General features: G+C 38.5%; 1 long non-coding RNA gene across 1 annotated transcript; it reads right to left on the bottom strand.

Moving 5' to 3' along the window:
• Positions 1-2,345: 2,345 nt before the first annotated feature.
• Positions 2,346-22,839, bottom strand: LOC145720933 (uncharacterized). Its single transcript, XR_014144285.1, has 3 exons — positions 22,706-22,839; positions 15,228-22,492; positions 2,346-3,538 (listed from the first exon to the last, which is right to left on the bottom strand). It is a non-coding gene; the product is annotated as an uncharacterized LOC145720933 (long non-coding RNA).
• Between the last annotated feature and the right edge of the window lie 429 nt (positions 22,840-23,268).

Raw genomic sequence — 23,268 nt, 5'->3', positions numbered from 1 at the left:
ATTCTTACAACTATGTAGAGTACAGCAACTTCTGGTTTATTCATTTCGTTATATAAATGAGTTATGGAATCTCGTAATAAGATATTTCACTGAAAGTACAAACTTGATTTGTTGAGATTATTGCCTCCAATCACCTAGAGTTCTAAAATTTTATTTCAATTGGACCAAGATCCTTTTCAACAAAATCAGAAACAAAAATTATTTTCATCCTCACGAAAGGCTGAGCTTCAACTTCTAATTTGTTCCACTTTACCAAACTCAACTTCCACACTACACTGTCCATTTAAAAGTACTCAACATAAACATCTTCTCATTTGACTACTTTACCAGCAGAGTTAATGAGATATATCAAGGAAAAGAAGAGTTTTGAATAGTGATAATTACCTTACTCTCAACTGTGTTTCTATAACGCGAGATACAACAGACTCATATAAAGGAATGTGAGCTGTACTTTAAGCCTCAGACTAAAGAATGCTTTACCTGATGTTTTCTCCACAGTGTCATTCTTACTTAAACATATTATTATAGACTGTTCCCAACTTACAATCTTTCAATTTAATGATTTTCTTTTTACTTTACCATGGTGGAAAAGCAATAGCCGTTAAGTAGAAACTGTACTTCAAATTTTGAATTAGCAAGTCCAGCTGTAGTTTCTAATCAGCCAGGTGATCACGAGGATAAACAACTGATACACTTACAACCATTCTGTACCCATACAGAACTTTTTTCAGTTTCAGTTCAGTATTCAATAAATTACATGAAATATGTAACACTTTATGATAAATAGGCTTTGTGTTAGACAATTTTGCCCAACTGTAGGTTAATGGAAGTGTTCTGAGTACATTTAAGAGAGGCTAAACTATGATGTCTGGTAGGTTAGGCGTATTAAATGTGTGTTTGACTTATGATATTTTCAACTTATGATGGGTTTATCAAGATGTAACCCCACCATTAGCCCCCAAAAATCTATATTTAAAAGATAAATATTGAAATACAAGTACAGGAGACTTTTTTTTTTTTTTTATTTGCAAGAGAGAGAATGAGAGACAGAGAGCACGAGAGGGAGGAGGGTCAGAGGGAGAAGCAGACTCCTTGCCGAGCAGGGAGCCCGATGCGGGACTCGATCCCGGGACTCCAGGATCATGACCTGAGCCGAAGGCAGTCGCTCAACCGACTGAGCCACCCAGGCGCCCCAGGAGACTTCTTTAAATGAGTGTCCATTTTGAGGATGGCATCATACAGTGTTTATTTGGATAACGGCAAAACCTGGCTCATCACCCAAATTGTTCAGGTGATGATGACATTTAGAATCCATCTGACATAGATGACCCACAACTTAAGAATGAAAGACACTCAGGAGGTAACTGCCTGTCTTCTGTCTCCCCTTTATTATTCAAGGAGAAGATCCCACACAATCCCCTGGCATTCTAGTCTCTGACAATTTCCATAAGCAAGAAATACTTTGCGTTTACCCTAATTTTGTCCCCATGATTATGTTCTCTCAATGTGCCTTTTCATGGATATAGATAATTGCTCATTTCTTCCTTTAGGAGTTTGTGGTACCCTGTAGCAGGCTGCTTGCTAACCATTAAAAAAAATGATCCTTCAGATTACATGGAGACTACTATTTGGTTTCTTCTTTTATCAAATTTAGGACACCAATTTTGAGTTTTATTTTAATATCTGTGTGTCAGTAAGTTATATACTTCCTTGGCTCTTTCTGAATAATTGCTCAAGCTTCTATATCTCAATTCAATTGTAAGGTCCAGAGTTGCATAGAATATTCTAAAAAATTTACATGCAACATTTTAATACATTTCTTTCCTAACTGCTGAATATATAGTATTTCACATGATGATGGTAACACTATTTCATAATCTGTATTGTGTCAGGGTCTGGGCTGTGTGTTGCCTGACACATTATAGGTTGACACAAAAGGTTGTTAAGAGAAAGAATAAATCAACTAATGTGATTCACATATTCCCAAGCTCATAAATTATCTATGAATGGTCCCATGTCCTACAGTAATTTTCAAATCACAATTTTTGTTAACTATATTCAATAGTTCCATCCAGTGATAAGATGATGCTACTGTGTAATGGTTAAGCATGGGGGAGAAGGGGCTGGCCAGAGTTCTGCCAAGTATGAATCCCAGTTCTGTCAGTTACGTGTGACTCTGTGCAAGGTATATAGTCTCCTTCATAAAACCCACACCACTGAGTTGTTGTGAATGCTTGTAAAAGTCTCTTAGCATTACCATGGCCAAATAGTAAGCTTTCAATAAATGCTGGCATGGTAGAATGGGCTGAATGTTTGTGTTTCCCCAAAAGCCATATGTTAAAGACTGTAAGCCCCAATAAAATGGTATTAGGAGGTGGGGTCTTTGGGAGATGGTGGAACCTATGAATGAGATTAGTGCCCTAATGAAAGGGACCCCAGAGAGCAACCTAGCCCCTCTTCTGCCATGTGAGGACATAGCAAATGGGCTCTTGCAGACACAAAATCAGCCAGCACCTTGATCTTGGACTGGCCAGCCTTTCAGAACTGTGAAAAATAAATTTCTGTTGTTTATAAGCCACCCCATCTATTGTATTGTTTGTTATCTCAGCCTGAACTAAGACACATAGCATCACCACTCTGGTGGTGGCAGCATTTCAACTTTCTGCTTATTCAGTAACTAAGAGGGGGAGAACACCCTTTTAGAGGTTAGACTCCAGATAATGTTGTCTGATTGAATGAGAATGCATCCTTGTCAAAGGGCTACCGTTACTCTTTGGACCCCCTCCCTCTTGTTCTCACTTCACTCATTCTTTGTTTCCATGAATTCCATGAGAGAAATCACACTATATATGCTGTTCCCTGATCTCACGTCCATCCTTACCCAGCTGACACTGCCTTCTCCATTGCTTCAAACACATGGTCACCAGACAACACTGTGAACTTGGGTCTTTCTGCTCCACTCTCCTGAAAAACCTGCACCCATGCTCTGTACAACATCTGCTTTCTCTTCCTTTACTGCAAAGCTGCAGAATGCTGTTGGAAAAACCATCAGTAGTGCAGATTATGCCTCTGTGTGTGTATGTCCTCTCACCTCACCTATTGAATAATCTTTTCACATGTCTTAGTCAGCTTTCTCTCCAATTCTTCAGCTTTTCCTATCACTACTATTCTTTTCAATGTCCCTGATATTTCTCTACCACCCTTATTCTCAATGGATAACTTTGCTTTCAGACACACACACACACACACACAGGGCCAAAAAAGTTGAAAAATTTAAATTTTTAGTTAAAGTAGGTGTACATAGTGTGTCATTTGAGAGAATGTCTGCCTGAACATAGATAGAAGACAGACTGAGGTTATCTGAATTGGCTTATCGATGGTGGGCAGTATCTGTTTCAGAATCATAGTTGGCAGGTCTCTAGATTGCTCCCTGCACACCTCTGCTGCTGCTGGAGCACCCACAGTAGGAAGGGCTGTGCATCCAAAGGAGTCAGTCAAGCCCGCATCATATGTCAAGATTAGAGCAAGAGAACTAGCTCTGCAAAGGAAAAAGAAACAATCTACTAATCATTTTAGGATATTCCTTTAGGTTAGATTCATCCGCTCCAATTCCCTGGTACCTCATCTCTGTGCCAATCAGAAGGCACCCATTTCTTGCCAATTTTGTCATTTTCTTTCTTCCAGAACATTGAATCAACTAATAGCAAAAGCTCTCCCATCTGTGAGCTGTCAATAGCTTTGCCATCACAAGTCTCTCTAGGGCCAAGCTGTAGAAGCCTCTTCAGCAGCTCACAATATTGACTGGACTTGGCAGCAACTTACTTTGGAAGAACTAAACCAAAAGGCTAGCTGGTGTTTCATTTGATTAACTGAAAATCTGGACATCCATTTTGCTGACCATGTTCCCAGAAGCAAGCAGCTGTGGTCAAGGGCCCCTGTTCAGGGTTTCCAAGCAGAGCCAAGACATCCACTCCCTGACGACAAAGGCATGTCGGGAGCAGCCAGCGGCGGTATCAGAGCTTGGGAGTGAAGGAATGTTCTGGCTAATGAGTACCAGACATCTCTGATATTTGTTGAGTTCTTTAGTTTCAACTAAATATATTTATTCCGTTGCTGCTGATAAAGGGGCCTGTTGTGCTCAATATCCCCAAATTGTCCAAAAGATGTAAACCACTGTCCAGTGGTTACTTGCCTGGGTTACTGCAACATCTCCTAACCAGTTTCCCTGCATCCTCCCTTGCACCCATTTTCTAGAGAGGTAGCTTTAGTTTTTTAATTTTTTAAAGATTTTATTTTATTTATTTGACAGAGAAAGAGAGCACAAGTAGGCAGAGGTAGGCAGAGGAAGAGGGAGAAGCAGATTCCCCGTGAGCAGAGAGCCCAATATGGGGCTTGATCCCAGGACCCTGGGATCATGACCTGAGCCGAAGGCAGACGCTTAACCAACTGAGCCACCCAGGCGCCCCTAGAGAGGTATTTTTAAAAGGCAAACCTGTTCATGCCACTGAGCTGCTTAAAATTTTCTAATGGTTTCCATCACACCTAAAATAAAAGCCCTATTTCTTACCATGACTTACAAGGACCTGCCAATCTGCCTAAACTCACTTTCTATGAATGTTCCTCACCAGTGTGCCAGACACACTGTTCTTCCTAACCCTGAGCACGCCGAGTTCATTGGTGGCTTGCGAACTTTATCCTTGCTCTTTGTGCTCTCTGCCTGGAATGCCCAGAACAATTTTCTCAACTAAACTTTCTTAATGTCAATGAAAACTAATTGGTACAAATAAACAGAATTAGAGTGAGTATAAGTTTATTTAGCCTCCTTTCTTGTACACACAAGCATAAACAGAGCTTTCTGTCTCACCTACCATTCTTGGAACATATTAATATGATATCCATGGTTGTCACATTTTTTTATATTAGAAATTATGCTATTCATTTATCTAAGAAACAAAAGTATCTATACTCCAGTGGTCTAGTTCATAGCTAATGACTTTAGGAGATCAAATTCCATCTAAATCTCTGGATCTTAAAATATTATTTAAGGCCCAAACAACTCAGTCCTGGCTTTTAAGGTAAAGGCTAAGCTGCTATCAGAAAAATCCCCAAACATACAATGGCTTAGATGAGATCAATGTTTATTTCTCTGTCAGGTACCCAGTCCAGGGTAGCCTAGTGGGCCAAGTCTCTACATGGATATTCAGCAACCCAGATTCCCTCTGTATTAATGCTCTGCTGATCCTTGGGGCTCATTCCTCCTCTACAAGGTCAAACTAGCTCATAGCCATATCTAAGGTCTAAGATCTTAGCCATATCTAAGCCTCTAGCCATATCTAAGGTACCAGACAGAAGAAATAGGGAAAGTAACTTCCTTTTAATCAAGTGAGGTGGAAGTCACACACATTACTGCTGATCACTTTCCATAGTGGTACTAAGTCCTATGGCCACACTTAGTTGCAAGGGGGCTGGGAAATATAGACTGTATCTGGGCAACCATGTCCAATTAATAATGGAAGAGCAGACCATGGGGAGCCACAAGCTGTCTTCCATATTCATGTAAGCAGTGCTATTCTTGATGAGTAAATGCTTAACTGACACAAAGATAACACTCTTCTACACTGATCTAATTGAGAAATGAAAGAAAGGAATAACAGAGACCAAAATATCATTGTTATTACTTAACAAAAGCCAGGTTGTAGGATATGGCTTTGTGTATGTTAATCACAGGAGCTTTACAACGCTCAGTCATAGAATGAGGCACACATAGTCAAGTTTAAGGCAACGCTGGACCAAGGCAACTCTTCCTGTGTGGTGGGGAAAAGTGTGCCCTTGAAGGAGCAGGAGAACATATGCTCTCTGAAGGCAGATTTCTCCCAAAAGGGAAGGGTGGCTGGAATTCAGCCAAGTATGCTAATGCTCAGTTGTTCTAGTCAGCTTTACTAAGTATGTCATTAATTCCACCTCTCCTGAGGTGGTGTGACTGAAGGAGTGGAGACAGCCTGGCATGCATTCTCTCTAAAGAGTAAGAAAGAGGAAATCACACATCTGAGAGCAACTCAGATGCATTTAGAAATGCATTGATAAATGCATTTCTAAAACCCCCAATTCCCTACCACCCATCAATCTAAAGTCTTCTGTCTAAAGCTAATCCCTCCTCTAAGCCTCCATGCTGTATCTCTGCTCATACTAATTTCTTTGGCATCAATTTTGTTTTCTGGCTTATCTCTTAAGATTTTTTTCCTGCTGATTTCCCCTCCACGAGTAAATGTACCCATATCTTTCCCATCTTAAAGAAAAACTTCGTTTGATCCTGAATTCTCTTCTAGCTATAGTTTAATCTCTGCTCTGTACCTTCATAAATAAGCCTCTTGAAAAAATAATCTGAATTCATTTCTTCATTCTCCATTCATTCCTCAACCCACAGGAATCTGATTTCTGCCAGCACCACTAACTGAAACTGTTCTTACCAATTTCCAAATTAAATGGATGTTAGCCAGTCTTTATCTCGCTTTACCCCTCACAGTAATTAATACCCTTGACCACTCTATTTTTTAGAAGTCTTTCTTCCCCAAGGTTTCCATGAGAACCATTTGTTTATTTTTATCTCCTTAAGAAGTATCTTCATCCCCTCTACCCTATAAATATTGGTATTCCCCTAGAATTCATCCTTAATCTTCTCTTTCCTCATTATAGACACTCTCCTTGGAATAACATCTAAATCACCAATACACAATGATTCCCAAATTACAACACTAGCCTAGATCTTTCTCCTGAGCATCATACCAAATATACAATTATTTACTAGATATCTTTCTCACGGATGCCCCTCAATTCAGCATGTCCAAAGTTAAATTCATTAACTTATACCTCCACCTGAATATTAACATTCACTAGTCACTCTGGTCAAGAACCTGGGAATCATCTCCTATTTCTCCTACTTCTTCAAAACTCTCATTTAATTCTGTATAAAAACTACACTTAAATCAATCCCTTCTTCATCTCTGCTATCATTACCTTATAGAAATCCAGACTTCATACATGTTCACCTCTTCTATTGCTTTGTCCCCTAGTCTTTCTACTCCAGGAGAAACAAGGAACTTTCATACCACTGCCAGAGCGATTGTTCTAAACTATGATTTAAATCCTAAATATTAGTCAATAATTTTAAAGTAACTGTTCTTTACAATATCTTTTGTTTCTAATAACTCTAGCAGCACCTTTGTAGCAAAATCCCAATCTTTTGAAAATTTGCCTTCTCTGCTCCTACATTGTTGAGGACTCCTGGAAAAAAATCATGCAATGAATGCACTGAATTCCTTACAAATTTATGGCCTCTGTTCAGCTATTGTTTTTTGTTCCCTCCTCACCTTTTACCCACAACATCCACTGGGAATCTTTACTACTCTCCTCAGAATCCTGACATAATCACCTCTCATCTCACCTTTGACAGGTAACATGGCCTCATTCAGAGGAGGGGAGAGAACGTCTGCCCAAACTGAGATTTTTGTTTTAAAGCTTAATGCTAACATACACTTAACAAGATAAATTAGGCAGCAGGACCCTGTCTAAATCTCTCCTATATTGTGAAATACCATCAGGACAGAAAATATTTCAACTTACCAATAAAGTCTAAGCTCCTTCACATGACATATAAGGTCCCTCACGACTTTGCTCCTGCTTGTCTCTGGCTATCCCTGGGAATTCCTCACCTGTAACTTACCCAACAGCATCCTCCACAAGAAACTACTTGGAGTAGCTTTTGCACAGACTATTTGCTCAGCCCAATTTAGATAATGGAATGACGCCTATGAAGCTTCGAGAACTTTACCTAATTTTAGATCAAAGTAATCATCATGATCTATCACATAAACAAAACTACCAAAATGGTGTTCAGTGCTACATATAGTTCTCTACAGCAACATCGCCCATCCCCCCAGAACCACATACATACCCAACGCCCTTGAGAAAAAGCTGGGGGCAGATGCAAAGGAATTACTATTTAAACATATTCTAACCATAACTATTCTATTTTTATTTTATTTTTTAAGTAAGCTGTATGTAGGGCTTGAACTCATGACTGCAAGACCAAGTCACATGCTTCACCGACTGACCCAGTCAGGCACCCTACCATAACCCTATTCTAAAGCAAGATAATAAATGCTAAATTCATTGTTTCTCAGTTTTCTTCTCCATTTGCTCTGTGATGTCACAAGCAGGCTGGTCACATGGTTAGTTCTGGGAGAAGATAAGAGTTTTACAGTGACTTGAAATAGAATCTGATAAAAAACAGTATTAATTTTATTATGTAAGAAGCTAAAAAATAATTTTATGTATCATTGCTATGGGATGCATATTTTAAGTGCAACTAACACCAGTTTTTTAAAAAAAATGGTCCTGAAATGCCATTTTAGGATCTGACATATAAAAACCCAACGAAGAGTTTTTGGAGCATTTTCCTAGTATGCTTTTGCCACACATGAGAAAATAGCATTTCCAGTATTATAGTACATATTAAACCATTTTAGCATCTCCTCATCACCTGTCTGTCTCCTCTAATTGACTGCATATTCCTTGAAGGCAAAGGAGTCTCTGTATCTCCAGAGTAGAACAGTCTTAAGCCCCATTAATGAATAATGAATGAAAGCTCATGGAGCTTCCAGGTCAAGGTTATGAGTACTTAATCATGTACTTCAAAAGGCATGGGGAATTGCATCACATGCTGAATTTTACATCCCAAGTGACTGGCAAGTTGTGACAAGAGTTTTTTACTCCTCTCAGTTGTTTACACTCTGTTCCTTTATTTTTGTGTGAAATATACTATTTTTTGGTTTGTATTTTTCTCTTTCCTCTCTCCTGCTTGTCTTTCCTCCTCCATAAGCTGTTCCTTACAGAAATAAATTGCATTTAAAAGTTTATTGAATAAACTTGAATTTTCCTGGACTAAATATTAATATTTTATGTTAACAACTTTTTCTCAGAAGTAGAGTCTTTCTAGATTGCTCTAACTTCTGAGGGTTTTATTATTTTGACAATGTTAATTAAGAGGTATTTAACATGAAATATGGTAAGTGTATTTTTTAAAAACACATAGTTTATAAATAAGATATTACTACTATCTTCTGCTCTCTCCATTTTCCACCTTAAAGAAATAGAAAAATTTGTATGAGGCAGCAACGGGCTTTAAAATTGACTTCAGGATTACATATAAGGTATAATTTGCTGGAAATTCAATAACTCAAGAAATTAATAGTCATTTTGGTACCTATGTTTAAATACTGAAAAGTGCTTTATATAAGGTACCTTAAGTAAGTGGAATTATAAGGATTATCTGAAATAGAAATACCACTTTGAACCAAGAGTTACTTGTGACCACATTTAAACACAAAAATGGATTTTACCTATCATTAAAAAATTTAGTTACACATAAACGTTGATACAAATTTTTATGCAGTAAAAACTCCTATACTTCCAGATTTATATAGATCTCTGCACTGCTTGGCAATGTCGAAAGTTAGAGGTACATATTTTAGAGCTGGGTTTCATATATCTTTGACAATTTATTTCAGCTACAGTGATATTTCTTTTTCCTTTGTTTTTCTATTTCTTTTTTTTTTTTAAAGATTTTATTTATTTATTTGACAGAGAGAGAGCGAGCGAGAGAGCAAGCACAAGCAGGGGGAGTGGGAGAGGGAGAAGCAGGCTCCAAACCGAGTAGGGAGCCCGATGTGGGGCTCGATCCCAGGACCCTGGGATTATGACCTGAGCCAAAGGCAGACACTTAACCGACTGAGCCATCCAGGCGCTCCATCCTTTGTCTTTCTAATGAAATATAAGAATTGTTGAAGCACGAGTCTAAAACCATCATGAACATGAATGGGTGCAGTAACTCCAGTAGGTAGTATACACATTAGCCTTCTACTGGTCTGTGACTGAAAATGTAGAGGTGATCCAATGAGTAAAGTATGGTTCATGATCAGTGTCTAGGAAAGAGATTCCTGAATATTTTGTTCATTCATTTAACAGATGCTTATTAAATATAGGCTAGGCCAGGTGATGGGTGCTAGGAATCCAGCAGTGAGCAAACCAGACGGTCTCCTGCCCTCCTGCAGTTTACAGTCCAACTGAAATGCAGATTATTATGGAGACATTATAAGAGATCTATGAAAGGAGGATGGCTATGCGGTTATGGATACATAAAACCCAGTGTGAATGGGCACCTGGGTGGCTCAGTCGTTAAGCGTCTGCCTTTGGCTCAGGTCATAATCCCAGGGTCCTGGGATCAAGCCCTGCATAAGGCTCCCTGCTCCACGGGAAGCCCGCTTCTCCCTCTCCCACTCCCCTGCTTGTGTTGCCTCTCTCGCTGTGTCTCTCTCTGTCAAATGAATAAATAAAATCTTAAAAAAAAAACCCAGTCCAGGGCGCCTGGTGGCTCAGATGGTTAAGTGTCTGCCTTCGGCTCAGGTCATGATCCCGGGGTCCTGGGATCGAGTCCCGCATCGGGCTCCCTGCTCGGCAGGGAGCCTGCTTCTCCCTCTGCTTCTCTCTCTCTCTCTCTGTCTCTGTCTCTCATGGATAAATAAATAAAATCTTTAAAAAAAAAAAAAAAACCCAGTCTGAAGGGTTAGTAATGAACAAAGACTATATTTGTATGAGCTTTAATTTTCCCAACATCATCAATTATGCAAATGATAATACTTATAGAGTTAAGGTTGGCTACACACTCTAAGCTTTGGGGGAGGTGAAGAAACCCTCACCTGAAATATCCTCCTCAATGCTGCTCTGAATAAATGTTACAGTCAAAGGCACAATTAAATGTCATTCAATGGGGAAAAAAGTCTACTGAGTGCCTACTAAGTGCTACAGAGCAAGACAAACATGTGTTGGCCCTTGGGAAGCTTCCAATTGAAGAAAAGATGACTGCTGAAGAATAACAAAATTTGATGAGCATCTCAAGAGAGGAAGCTGAGGGAAGATACAATGAAGAGGCAAAGCCAGTCAGCCATTAGCTGAAGGCTTCAAAGAGATTTGCATGTAAGTAAATAGCTCTGACTTTGGCATCTTCAGGGTTCTGTGGGTATATCAATTTCACTGCTCTTTGTCTCACAGAGTGTGTCCTTTTACATGATTTTTGTACTAAGATGCCCCCCAACACACACACATCACAATGTTGAGTGGTCTAGGACTTGGTAACTCAGATAAGATCAGTTCTAGTTATAAAAGAAAAAGACTTATACCTTTGGTGCTCCTTTTTTTAAACTTGTCTTTCCTCCCTTCTTACTATTAATAAAGTAGCAAGACTCTTAAAGCAAAAATTTGGGTGTAGGCCTAGGGCAGAGAAGTCAAAGGGGCCTCTTTGCTTTCTTTTTATCTAGGCTTTAGGCCAACGGGACAAAAAGAGTCCTTATAGAACTCTATGACTCAGCCTTGCTCACTAGGGCTCTGGGTTAATGCCAGAGACTTATTGTAAAGAGTGTGTGTGTGTGTGTGTACACTGGTCCCCAAGGAATCAGAAGATGGCTGATTTATTTTTCCTGAACTTGGGGATCCAAAAAGAGCCCCTTTTTATCAAAGAGCTATCTAACAGAAAACAAGAAGGCAACAACACATTGCCTTTTTAAAAGAAATGTACTCAATTACTTGAAATAGTTTTGTTGCTCCTTAGGTATAGAATACCATTCCATATTCACATTCTTCATGCCACTCTAGGGATTGAGGAGGGAGGAGGGTTGATTGCATTAGTAAGATCAGAGGATACTGATTAATCTGCTTTTTTCAAGAGTCAAAGCTTTCCAAGGGGCTATAGGTTATGCAGGCCTCTCTGTTTCTTCCATTTGGCTTGCTGGTAGGACAAGGCAGGGTAGTGTGGGAGACACAGAAAGGTTATCCTCTCCCTAAGTTTGGGGTACAAGGAAAAGTTTACTTCAGCAACACACAGGAGAGCTAACAGGGTCCTCTTTAGCTTTCTCTCCATTTCCATTAGTGCTCACTGGAGTCTTAACAGCTGCCTTTGAAGCTAAAAAGTAAGAGAGAGCAATCCTAAGAGCCTGCTATAGCTTGAGGCTATTTAGGCCAAACAAGCTCAAGAAAAAGAAACCTTTCATGTGTACAGACCAGTTTACTACAGCTTTGTACTGTGGCTTCAAGCCAAATTCCCAAATAATAAATTCTTTTTACTGTTGTTGTATGGTTATTTTTGCCCTTGAATTTTGCTTTATGAGAATATACCTCTCAGAAGCATTGGGGAGGATATAATTATTTGAGGCAATTTCAGGGACCTCCTTGATATTTTCTGGCAAAACGTCATTAAATAGTACCCTGAACTGACTCAAATTTCTAAACAATGTAAGCATGAAAAATTGATTTAAAAGTAAAAATGCTATTTTTGTTTGCATAGTACATTTTACTGGTACTAGTGTCAGTAAAGGCCCCAACAAGAGGGTATAGAGAGTAATAAAACACTTACAAACCAGCCCATGGAGTTCCACAAAATCTTGACAGTGAACCCAAGACCGCCCACACTGAACAAAGCCTACCCATGCTACGACCCACTCCTGTTCATCTGCTTTGCCAGATTTGGAATTTGAGAGCTATCAAACATTAAGAGAAACATAAATGATTTGAATACTGGTAATAAAATTGTGTCTACTGTGAGTCACACTGCAGCCACATTGTTAAAATTGTGTGATGAACAGAACTACTAATCACCATACTATGCCATGCTAGAGTTTCCAAAAGCAAATGCTCAAGACTTCCCATTGCACATATGTTTAGAAACAGATATTATCTGCTGCTTTAAGAGCATCCTGTAAGTTCTGACTTTTGTATACCGAGTCTCAAAGATCTCAAGCCAAATGGTTTCATTTGCTGTTTATAGCAAGGCTGGGAGGTGGATAGGAGCCATGGCCATTCCCTTAGTTGAGTTACTATGCTCATCTAGCTGCTCTCCTTATTCATCAGGGGTTTTGCATGTATAACCTGGAAGTACATATTAAATTTATAGTAATTTGAAAATTGTGCAAAGTTACTAGTTTTATAATATAAACCACAAAAACCAAAGCTGGAACAATGTGGATATTGAGGCTATTGATACTTAATTTGGATGAGGGGAAGGTGCTGTGTTTACTCAGGATTTTAGACAACTGATAAAGATTGTTCTACTCCCTTTTCCTAGATGATTGCACCCACTTCCAAGGCTTCCTAACCATTAAAATGCTGGTGCCTTCTAAATTTACATCTCCAGGCTGTATTTCTCCTCTGTGTTCTGACTGGTATATTCTTATGTTTGCTGAACAACTCTGGAAAAAAAAAATGCCAGCTTGATTCATACTGTTTTAAGGCATGATCAGGGCTGGTCTTGCATAGAGCTGAGGCTCTATGGCAGAATCAGCAGATAAGTAAGCTAAAGAAGGGGACTGATGCAGGCAACAAAAGCAGATGGCCTCCATCAAATCTGATGAGCTAAAACTGCTTTAGTCTATTCCTTATAACACATTTTCTCTATTTGTGACAATATGGATTGTTTTCAATTCCAAATTATTTTTGTTCTTTAACAACCCCAAAAGTCAGTTAGATAAATCATTAGGCTAAAAACAGAAGACTTAAAATAAGCATGGTTTACTAGTGGGTTGATCCATGACGGACAGATGAAATATCTCCCACAGATGAAATATCTGTACAGACATTACCAAAACATGACATGAGGCTAGCTGGTGTTCTGCTAACATGTAAACGCTCACATAATATTTGCAAGGCAGGTCTGCAAAGGAAAGAGTGTAACTGATTGTTTACAACTGAAATAATGATCATGCCCTCATTTTTAGGAAATTGGTATTTTAAAATATTAATTTGCAGAAAAGCTAAACATGGAAACAAGAACTCCTGCTTCAAGTAATTAAAACAAGAAATTATATAGACCTTTCTATGAGACTTTAGCAATCACTGAAAAACCATATTCTAGCCAGAATTGTATGAAGGCATGATTTCTGCTGACTTCAACAGATAACACCTTTCCATAAACTCAGCTGAAATATTTATACTCAGGAGGTATGTTTTTCCAAGTTTATTTCTGAGAACATTTGCACAATGAAGTTTTTCTTTAGTATTTGTCTATGCTTGCCCTTATTTCTCATTTGATTTAACTATATATCCTATAATAGCAAGTACTGTTTCACCAGGGGGAACATTTTTCCATTTGTCTGAGAATATCAGTGTTTTTATAAGTGAATGTTTTAAGTCTTAAAAACAGAGGACAACTTGGGGCGCCTGGGTGGCTCAGTTAGTTAAGCATCTGACGTCAGTTCAGGTCATGATCTCAGGGTCCTGGGATGGAGGCTGGTATCAGCGGGGAGTCTGCTTCTCCCTCTCCCTCTGCCCCTCCCCCTGCTCATGTTGTCTCTCAAATAAATTAGTAAAATCTTAAAAAAAAAAAGAAGACAACTTTATTCATTGTCCCATTTGGTTTTCTCTTTTTTGTGTTTTGAGGTTGACACTGAACACTTGGAAAGCAACATTACTGGTTTCATATTTTTCCACTTATATATTTTATTTGAAAATATCCATATGAAAACTTGGATAAAACAATATGAAAGAAGATTCACCCCAGGAAGCAAAATGGCTGTGAGTCCAACAAAAATCTTATTCAGAGTGAAGAAATAGCAACATCAACACAAAACTGATTTTGTTGTCTGCCCTTTACCTGAGTAGGTGTTTAAAATAAAAAAGTCTTCCTGGCCACTTTAATTTCATAGAACAAGGGGGTTTCATGTTACCCTCTCCCAAAAGCTATCGGTTTATCAAACATTATATACTATCAAAAACCAATACTACTGAGATAAGCTGTATATAGAATTTAGTGGCAAAAAAAGACAATTCATGAAAATTCTAGGCATCTACAAATATATACATACATTCCAAGTCTCTACCTAATAAATTCGTAACCACCATATGGCATTCTAAGATTATAGTAAATACCTATAGTAAATACCTAGTAAATACCTATAGTAAATGTAGTAAATACCATTCTAAGATTATAGTAAATACCTAGGTATTTAAATGAAAATGTAACTTCATTACCCTTTTTAAAACTTAAGATAAACTTGAATATGTCAGTGATGTCATTTGTTTTTGTTTTCCTTTGGGACTACAGTTTCTCAATATCATTGTAAATATTTCTTACTTAAAATGAATTTGGATTGAGTAAAATGTTTAGAAGGTTGGTTTCTTTTTACCTGCATGCCTTGTGGCTTGGTGAGAAGAGCTCAGCACTACTTTTGCCCTGCAAGCATGCTGAGGTAGAGATTCCTTAGTAGGAATTCCTCAGAAGGGATACTCCAGCTTCTCCATCTGATCCTGGAAGACAACTTTGGGCCCAGATGTGTTCACTTGAGCAGGAGTGATACAGACCCCACTGCAGTCTCCTCCTACCTATGTCCATATGTAGAATAAAGGTGATACCTTAAATTGCAAATAAACAAATATCAAAATCAATTAAATATTTATTATAGAAGGTTAGGATAGAAAGCACTAAGGAGATTTCAAAAACTCTTTCACAAATCCAACACCCAAAGGAGAGCATTTTGGTGTATTTCCTTCCAGTATTTTTATGCATACTTATTTTCAGTACATGTTTCCTATACAGCAAATCTTCATTTTGTGGGTCCAAGATAAGACTGCCTAGTATAAAAGGAAGTATCATACAATTTCAGCATTGAGTGAAAAATAAGAAGTGAATCAAAATAAAAAGAATGATATGAAACATTAAAATACTAGAGGAAAGTGTAGAATCAGATTTTCACATTACCTATATCATGTTGAAGACAGTGGGAGTAATTAAGGGGAGAGGTCCCTCCCAATAAAAGGATCTAGCAGGGATCTTTGGTTCCAAAATAAAATTTAGAGGTGACTTGGACAATAGATTCCATATTGTTTAGTAGTTTATCTATGTAGGGGAGAATTTTGCATTGCTCATACCAAAGTCTAAATGCAGTCCAAGGAATAATACTCAATGCATTCGTTCTATGTGATCATAAGAGCAATTTTTGTTGTTTTGGACATAATTTTGAAATAAATCCCTGATTTATGGGGTTGCCAAACACAAAAAAGTGTATTTCATAAACTGGGGATGTGAGGAGGAATTATGAACAATTCTCTTTACTCTAGAAGAATTTTCCTTATTAAGTTTTTAGGGACGCCTTGGTGGCTCAGTCATTTGAGCATCCGACTCTTGATCCTGGCTCAGGTCTCAATCTCAGGGTCGAGTTTGGGCCCCATGTTGGGCTCCGTGCTGGGTGTGGAGCCTACTAAATAAATAAATAAATAAATAGATTTTTTAAAAACATTCTAAATTGGAGATGTTCACTGGTTAGAAGGTTGTGTTATTTCATCAACTTACTTGTAATAAAGATACAAAAACAGGAGCCCAGGTCCATAATCTTAACTTTTATAAAGTGATAGCTTTAGAAATACAGAGAACCATTTTTATTACAGTTTTTGTCATATTTCCCAGATAGAATGATCGCTGTACAACAAATTGAATATCTGATTTTCTTAGATGGTCAAACTTATTTGTCCAACAATTCTATGGGAGGTGTTCTCATTGCCAATTGTAGTCTAAAATTGTGACATAAAGTTTTTTTCCTTTTAGCTTTTTTTTAAATGAATCAAACAGTGTTGTCCATGTTCATTATGTCCTTTCCAAGAAGACTATGAGCCTCTTGAAAGTTGGGACCATGTCTCTCTTATTTTTATATACACTGCACCTGTCAGTGGCTGATATGCCTCAGGCAATCAGCCAGGTGTCTTTTTTTTTTTAAGATTTTATTTATTTGAGAGAGAGAGACAGAGTGGGAGAGAGAGCATGAGCGGGGAGAGGGGCAGAAGGAGAAGCAGACTCCCCGCTGAGTGGGGAGCCCAATTTGGGCCTCAATCCTGGGACTCTGGGATCATGACCCTAGCCAAAGGCAGATGCTTACTGGACTGAGCCACCCAGGTGCCCCTAATTTTTTTTTTTTAAGTAGGCTCCATGCCCAGTGTGGAGCAACATGGGGCAAGAACTCAGGACCCTGAGATCAAGACCTGAGCTGAGATCAAGAGCTGGATGCTTAACCAAGTGAGCCACCCAGGTGCCCCAAGGTGTCTTACAAATTAGTGAACGAACCACTTTCATATTAGAGCTCTATGCTCCTTTCAGTATTTCATAACAAAACAAGAAATGATTTTTTAATTTCTCTATGTCATTCTTCATCGTCATTTATCAAATTTTATTAGATAGCTGTGTTAGTTTCCTAGGGCTGCTGCAACAAACCACCACAAACTGGGTGGCTTAAAAACAAGATAAATTTATTCCTTCACGGGTGTAGACTGGGTCATCCCTGTGAAAGGGGAGAATCCTTCCTTGCCTTTTCCAGCTTCTGGCAGCTCTAGGAGTTCTCTGGCTTACAGATGCATCCCTTGAATCCCTCCCTCTCTTCATATTGCCTCCCTCTCCTCTCTGTATTTTCCTCTCTGTCTCTTATAAGGACATGTGCTGTCCATTACATCTTCAAACATCCTTTTCTCCAAACAAGCCCACATTCACAGGTTCTGGATAGACCTACCTTTTGGGGGTCTCTATTCAACCCACTACAATAGCTAATTATGCAGATTTCTTCCTACTGAATAGTTTAACAGTTCCAGAAATAGGCATAAATATTTGTACTAGTTGGTACAAATGTTAACCTGACATTAAAAAGAGACTCAAAAAAACAGAGTGGCCTAAAAAAGGCAGAAGTTTATTTCTCTCTCATCTTACAGTCTGGCCAGTCTAGGCTGGTAGAAAGGCTCTGGTAGATTAGGTCATTAAGAGTCCCTGATGCCACTGATCTCTGTTATCTCAGTATCTTAACCCAGGAAGGGGAAAGAAAGTGGAGAGCAAGGCATTTCCTTTAAGCAGATGAGACTGGAGTTGCACGCATCAGTTCTACTCTGCCATTCTATTGCTGAGAACTTAGTTACTTGGCTACTTCTATCTGCAAGGGAGATTGGGCAATAGTTTCTTTAGTGGGGTGGTCACATACACAGATAGAACTTTTAGCACTGGTGGAAGGTGGAGAAATGGAGTGGCAATAACTAGCAGCATGTGACAACTTAAAAAAACAAAAACAAAACTTTAACTCTCCAAATCATCTATTTTTAAATTAAACAGATCATTGGTGGAATTATTACAAGTTATGCATCTAATTACACCATTTGTCATCTTCATTTGTAGACTGGAAAATAAACATTAACTTTCCTGATTTTTTAAAATTCCTAATATCTTTGACATTAATTATCTTAAAAGAAGAGATGATTTTGACACTGTCCAGAAGTCAGTTGTTACACACTGTGTGGTTAGTCATTAGTATTTTCCTAGAACTACCACTAAAACTTTATTAGAAAATATATCTGTCTTGAGTAATTCATCCCCTGGTTTCCACGAAAGAGTGTTTATCTGGACTTTTTGCCCTCCATCCCTTTGCTCTTCCACGTGGTGGTGGGAGGAATTACCTGGGAGGAGGGTGACAGCTGATAGCTTAGGTTAATGTGTCCTCGATACAGATTACAACTTTCCCTCTAGTGGGCTGTCCGAGGACTAGACTGGCAGTAGTTTGTCATTACTTGGCTTTCACTCTAAGACAGATTCCCCATCAACCCTATCAGTAATAGAGTTAAAGTTTTGGTCTTCCTTTTCCTGACTCATGTCAGTTCAGAATTTAGGAGGTGAGAAGAAGGAGTAACATATGAACCCCTCTAATCTCAACAATGACTATAAAGCTTTTTTTGTTTCCCCACATGATTTGTGAGCATAAAATAGTCAATCAGAAAAGTTCCTGAAAGGCTATAGCCAAAGATTATGTTTAATGTTGTTAAAGAAAGGGTAACATTTCTGTCCAAGGGAGAGATTTGTTTTCAGTTTACACCCCATCTGAAAGTTATTCTTCTAGTTCAAAAGGAGCAAAATAGGACACCTTACTCCCACTCTACTCCATACTTTCCTCCCTCACTCCATTCCTATCTCAATACTAGCAAGGGGTAGAACACAGAGGCTGGAGTCCAATGCAAAAGACATATTGGGGTAATGGGCTGCAAAAAACAAAGAGAAGCTAATGGGTTATAAGTATTTGGCAATGAGAACTGAACAAAGCAACCTCCTTAGAAATGCCATTGGCAGAGATTACAGTGATGGAAACATTCGGAAACTGCAAAAAGATAAAAAAGGGTTTGTATAAGGAACTGACCATTTCAACAGCCTTGTAAGAGGAAAGAACAGCACAAAACACAAGAAAAGGGTCAGCAGAACCTGGCACCTTAAGAACAACAACAAAGAGAGAACAGAACAGAGATGGTTCCTTAGGCACACTTGGCTAAGGACTCAGTTGCAAAGAGAAACTTGAAGCTAAAATCAAAACTTCGCTGAATGTTATTATGGGTTCAATTGAGGATCAAGTTACTCATCTATACTTCTCTATTTTATGTTTTCAGCCAGCTGCAATTCATTCCTCATGTTGTATCTACAAAGTCCTATGTATGGGGGGACCCTCCTATAGTTATTAAGAGTATATTGAGGCTGGAAAGACCATAACTGATCCTTGTAGCCAAAGTTCTGATGTTCTGAGTGGACACAGTGGGTAAACAGCACCCCTAGATGATGCTGCCTTAGGAAGGCCTGACCATACCTGAGTGGACTTCATGTCACACATTTTGAGGAGTGACTGCCGAATGACTGTGACCAAGGCTTCTCTCTCTCTTTAGCTATGAAAAATGACACATGACACTGGCAAAAAAGTCATCTGAAATTTTGTATGATTTGTTAGACCTCATTTTAAAGATTTTGGTAACATGAGATTCTTTGAATACATAAATTTTATAGTATTTCGGTTACATTATGGAACATAATCTTAACATTCTGAGATTCCTTCCGTTTTCTCATTCCCCATATTCAATCATTCCAAGTAATCTTGATTATGCCTCTGGATGTTCTCAAGTGTATTTCATCTTTCCATAAATGGGTTGAGGCTCATTTACTTTGTCTCTTGGACATGTGAAATAATCTACCAACTGGTTTCCCTCACTCATTCTCCTCACAGCTGCCAGTAAACTTTCTAAATCCAAATCTGTTTCTTTCTTTCTTAAGCTACACAAATTTCAGGTACTCTCAATTGACTATAGGATAAAATCCAAACTCTAAAGAAGTGGTTCTGAAAGTGCGGTCCCAGGACCAGCTGCATCAACATCACTAGGAAATCTGTAAAAAAAAAATGTAAATTCCTTGCCCTCTCACCCCAAATCTGCAGACTCAAACTCTCTGGGGATGGGGTCCAGGGATCTGTGCTTTTACAAGCCTCCAGGGATTCAGATGCATACTCAAGTTTGCAAACCACTGCAAGAGACTGACACAGTGGTTATGCTGTCTCCCTTCCCCCAGGCTCACACGTGTACTCCGTGCATCATCTGTCCTCAGATCTTCCCACGACTTCTCAAGCATATCGTGCCCTTTCCCACTTCTGTGCTTTGGCACTTCCTGTGTCTGAAATGCTATTCTACTCCTCCATGATCTGGTCAACTCCTACAAAGCCCCTTAAAATCCTTTTGGAATAAGCAGGATATAAATAAGTGTATACTCATCCTTCAACATCCAGCTCAAATATCACCTTTGCTGCAAAACTTTCTCTGATACCCAGATTTAGTCACTCCTTCCTCTGGGCCGCCCTTGGACCTAACACTCCACGCTACAGTTGCTTATGCCTCTCACCACAAGATGGACCTGTAAGGGCAGAGTCTCACCCTCAGTGTGCCCTTTAAAATGCTGGAATCATAGATGTTCCCAATAAGTAATTACTGAATAAGACCTTATTTGGTGGTTTAACAAGCAAGCCTGGCTACTGGCTACTCCTTTTTTTTTAATTCCTTTCTTTTAGCTGAAGATGAATCCTCCTCTTCCAAGGGAGATTGCTCTCTTCTTCCTCTTCAAATGGGAGGATAGATTTGAGAGAGAATGACATGAAGAGATGAGGCAAAAGAAAATCAGCCAGATTCAGCCAGATGGGTCACTTTATGCCTGGAGATCAGCAGAGTATGCCCTTCCTCCTGAACTCATATTTAATAGATGAAACAAATGATCTTGATACAAATCCAAATTCAAAAAATATTCTCTGATCATATTTTCTTTATAATCTTTACTTATGAGAACAGTTAAAAAGCCACAAGTATTTAATAAATGTTAGAAATCATAAAATTCTGTGTCTTTGTGCCTAAAAATAATAGATTCAGTCTACAGATATAATCAATATCAGTCTCTGATCCTATTTTCTATACTGGGAAATAAGGCTCATTGGCAGTCAGATATTCTGAATTTTCCTTTTCCTTACTTTCTAAACAAAACTTTAAACATAATATTTTATACTCATTTGTCTCCTTAATATCCTAGTGTTTATTAATGTGGTGGCTAGACTGAGCAATACTTTGTGTGTACATCTACTTGTACAGTAACAGAATTATAATAACTGCAAGGCTTGGCATTTTCCCCCACTATTGTGAATAACAACAGTTTTCTAACTGAACCTTGATATACTGTTTTCACAGAATTGAAAATACTTGAAATTAGAAACACCAAATCTTCTGATTGTTCTGGACTGGAAGTTATAACTGTAGCATCAGCCTGTAATTTTCGTACTGTGAGTGGTAATTAGCTTAACAATTACTTAGCTGATATGAGTGGGTGCTTCCCCCTTTTCTGCTAATTTTTACCTGCCACCTTCAAGACTCACTCCTTCTGGGTCAAATATGTACTGAAGAGCATTGTAAGAGGAGAGGGAGGCTGGAGATATACTCTTCAGGAAAATGTGTACTTGGTAAAGGATGGACAGGCGCGTGAGCAAAATGATGGCAGATCAAGGCTGGAGGAAATTATAGCATTTCCCATCACAACTATAATGACGGACAGAGGGAGTTATAGAAGAAGACTGGTTATATTCACAATTAGCTCCTGGAATTAAGGAAACCCAGGAACAGAATGAAGAACATTTGTGGGAAATGGCCAGCCATCAGGAATCATCTACCTTGCCCTTGCCATCCCAAACCCCTTGATACCACTCTGATGCACCCATTACGCATGCTTTGTAATTGAGTTAATGTTCCCTTCTTCACAATTAGACCATACTTTCTGAAGGCAGGAAATGAATTTCCTTCCTCTTTATAGTCTCAAGGCAGCTAGCAAAGTATATATCCCCACTATGCTTCTGTTGAACAAATAAGTTAAATATGCAGCATTAGAAAAAATTAGTTGTTAACACTGATATAACAACTTCATACAGGGTCCAGACACTCATTTAAATTATATATCTCAAGCAAATCTGAAAAAAATAAGGCACTTGTCTTCTGTGAAGTGCTCCAAAAGTAGTGTTCAAAGTATTTGCCTTGCTAGCTGGAGAGCTTCTTGAAGAAGAGCACTATTCTGTTTCCAATATTTGATGCACTGCTTACACTTTCATTTCCTTTGGCTGTAGGAGTCCTCACTGAAGGAGGCCTGGCATGTGTGTTCATTTGACACAGAGTTTCATGAAGTGAATTCAAGCCTGCTGAAACTCTATTACAAAATTAACCAGATTCTAATTTTGATCTTAGAACCCTAAAATCTCCCCCAAAACCTACCAGTCAAAGATGTAAATATGAGGCAGAGAAAGGTAGAAACATTACACTCATGCAAAGACTCATAATTGTGCATGAGAAACAATTTGCATGAATAATAAATCTCAGCAAATTAATTTTAACTATTAATTTCAATACCCACATATCAAAATGTACTTATCATTATGGATGTCCTTAAATTTAAGTGAAGGTAATATTGTGAAATATTGTGAAATCCATAATTATAAAATAATTTAGAGTTTGCAGAGTAATTTACCATTGAATTAGTTTTTAATAGCATCTTACCATTTTGCTTTTAAATGTAATTAATAATGCTTGATTGGATTCCCTCTTCTACCTCCTTCCCTCTCCTCACAGATACTAACAAAGTAAGGAATTCAAATGACAAGCACAGTGGCAAGTCTAAAACAAAGAGGCTGGAAAAATGTACCCAGTGTATGACTGACACCTAAAGAGCTGAGAAGAAAAATCAGGGAAATTATTTGTGATCAGGGAAATTCATGTAAATCATGTCCTAGGCTATCAAAGGGGAGAGAAAAACTATCTGCATTCTCCAAATAAACCCCCAACGACAGACTCCATTACAATTAGAAATCAGCACTGGCA

This window comes from Leptonychotes weddellii, chromosome 4 (genome assembly GCF_054177405.1).
Source record: "Leptonychotes weddellii isolate Sample4059 chromosome 4, ASM5417740v2, whole genome shotgun sequence".
In the NCBI taxonomy this organism is placed as follows: Eukaryota; Metazoa; Chordata; class Mammalia; order Carnivora; family Phocidae; genus Leptonychotes; species Leptonychotes weddellii.
Note: the sequence above shows the minus strand (reverse complement) of the source record. Positions and strands in the feature narration are given on the sequence as shown.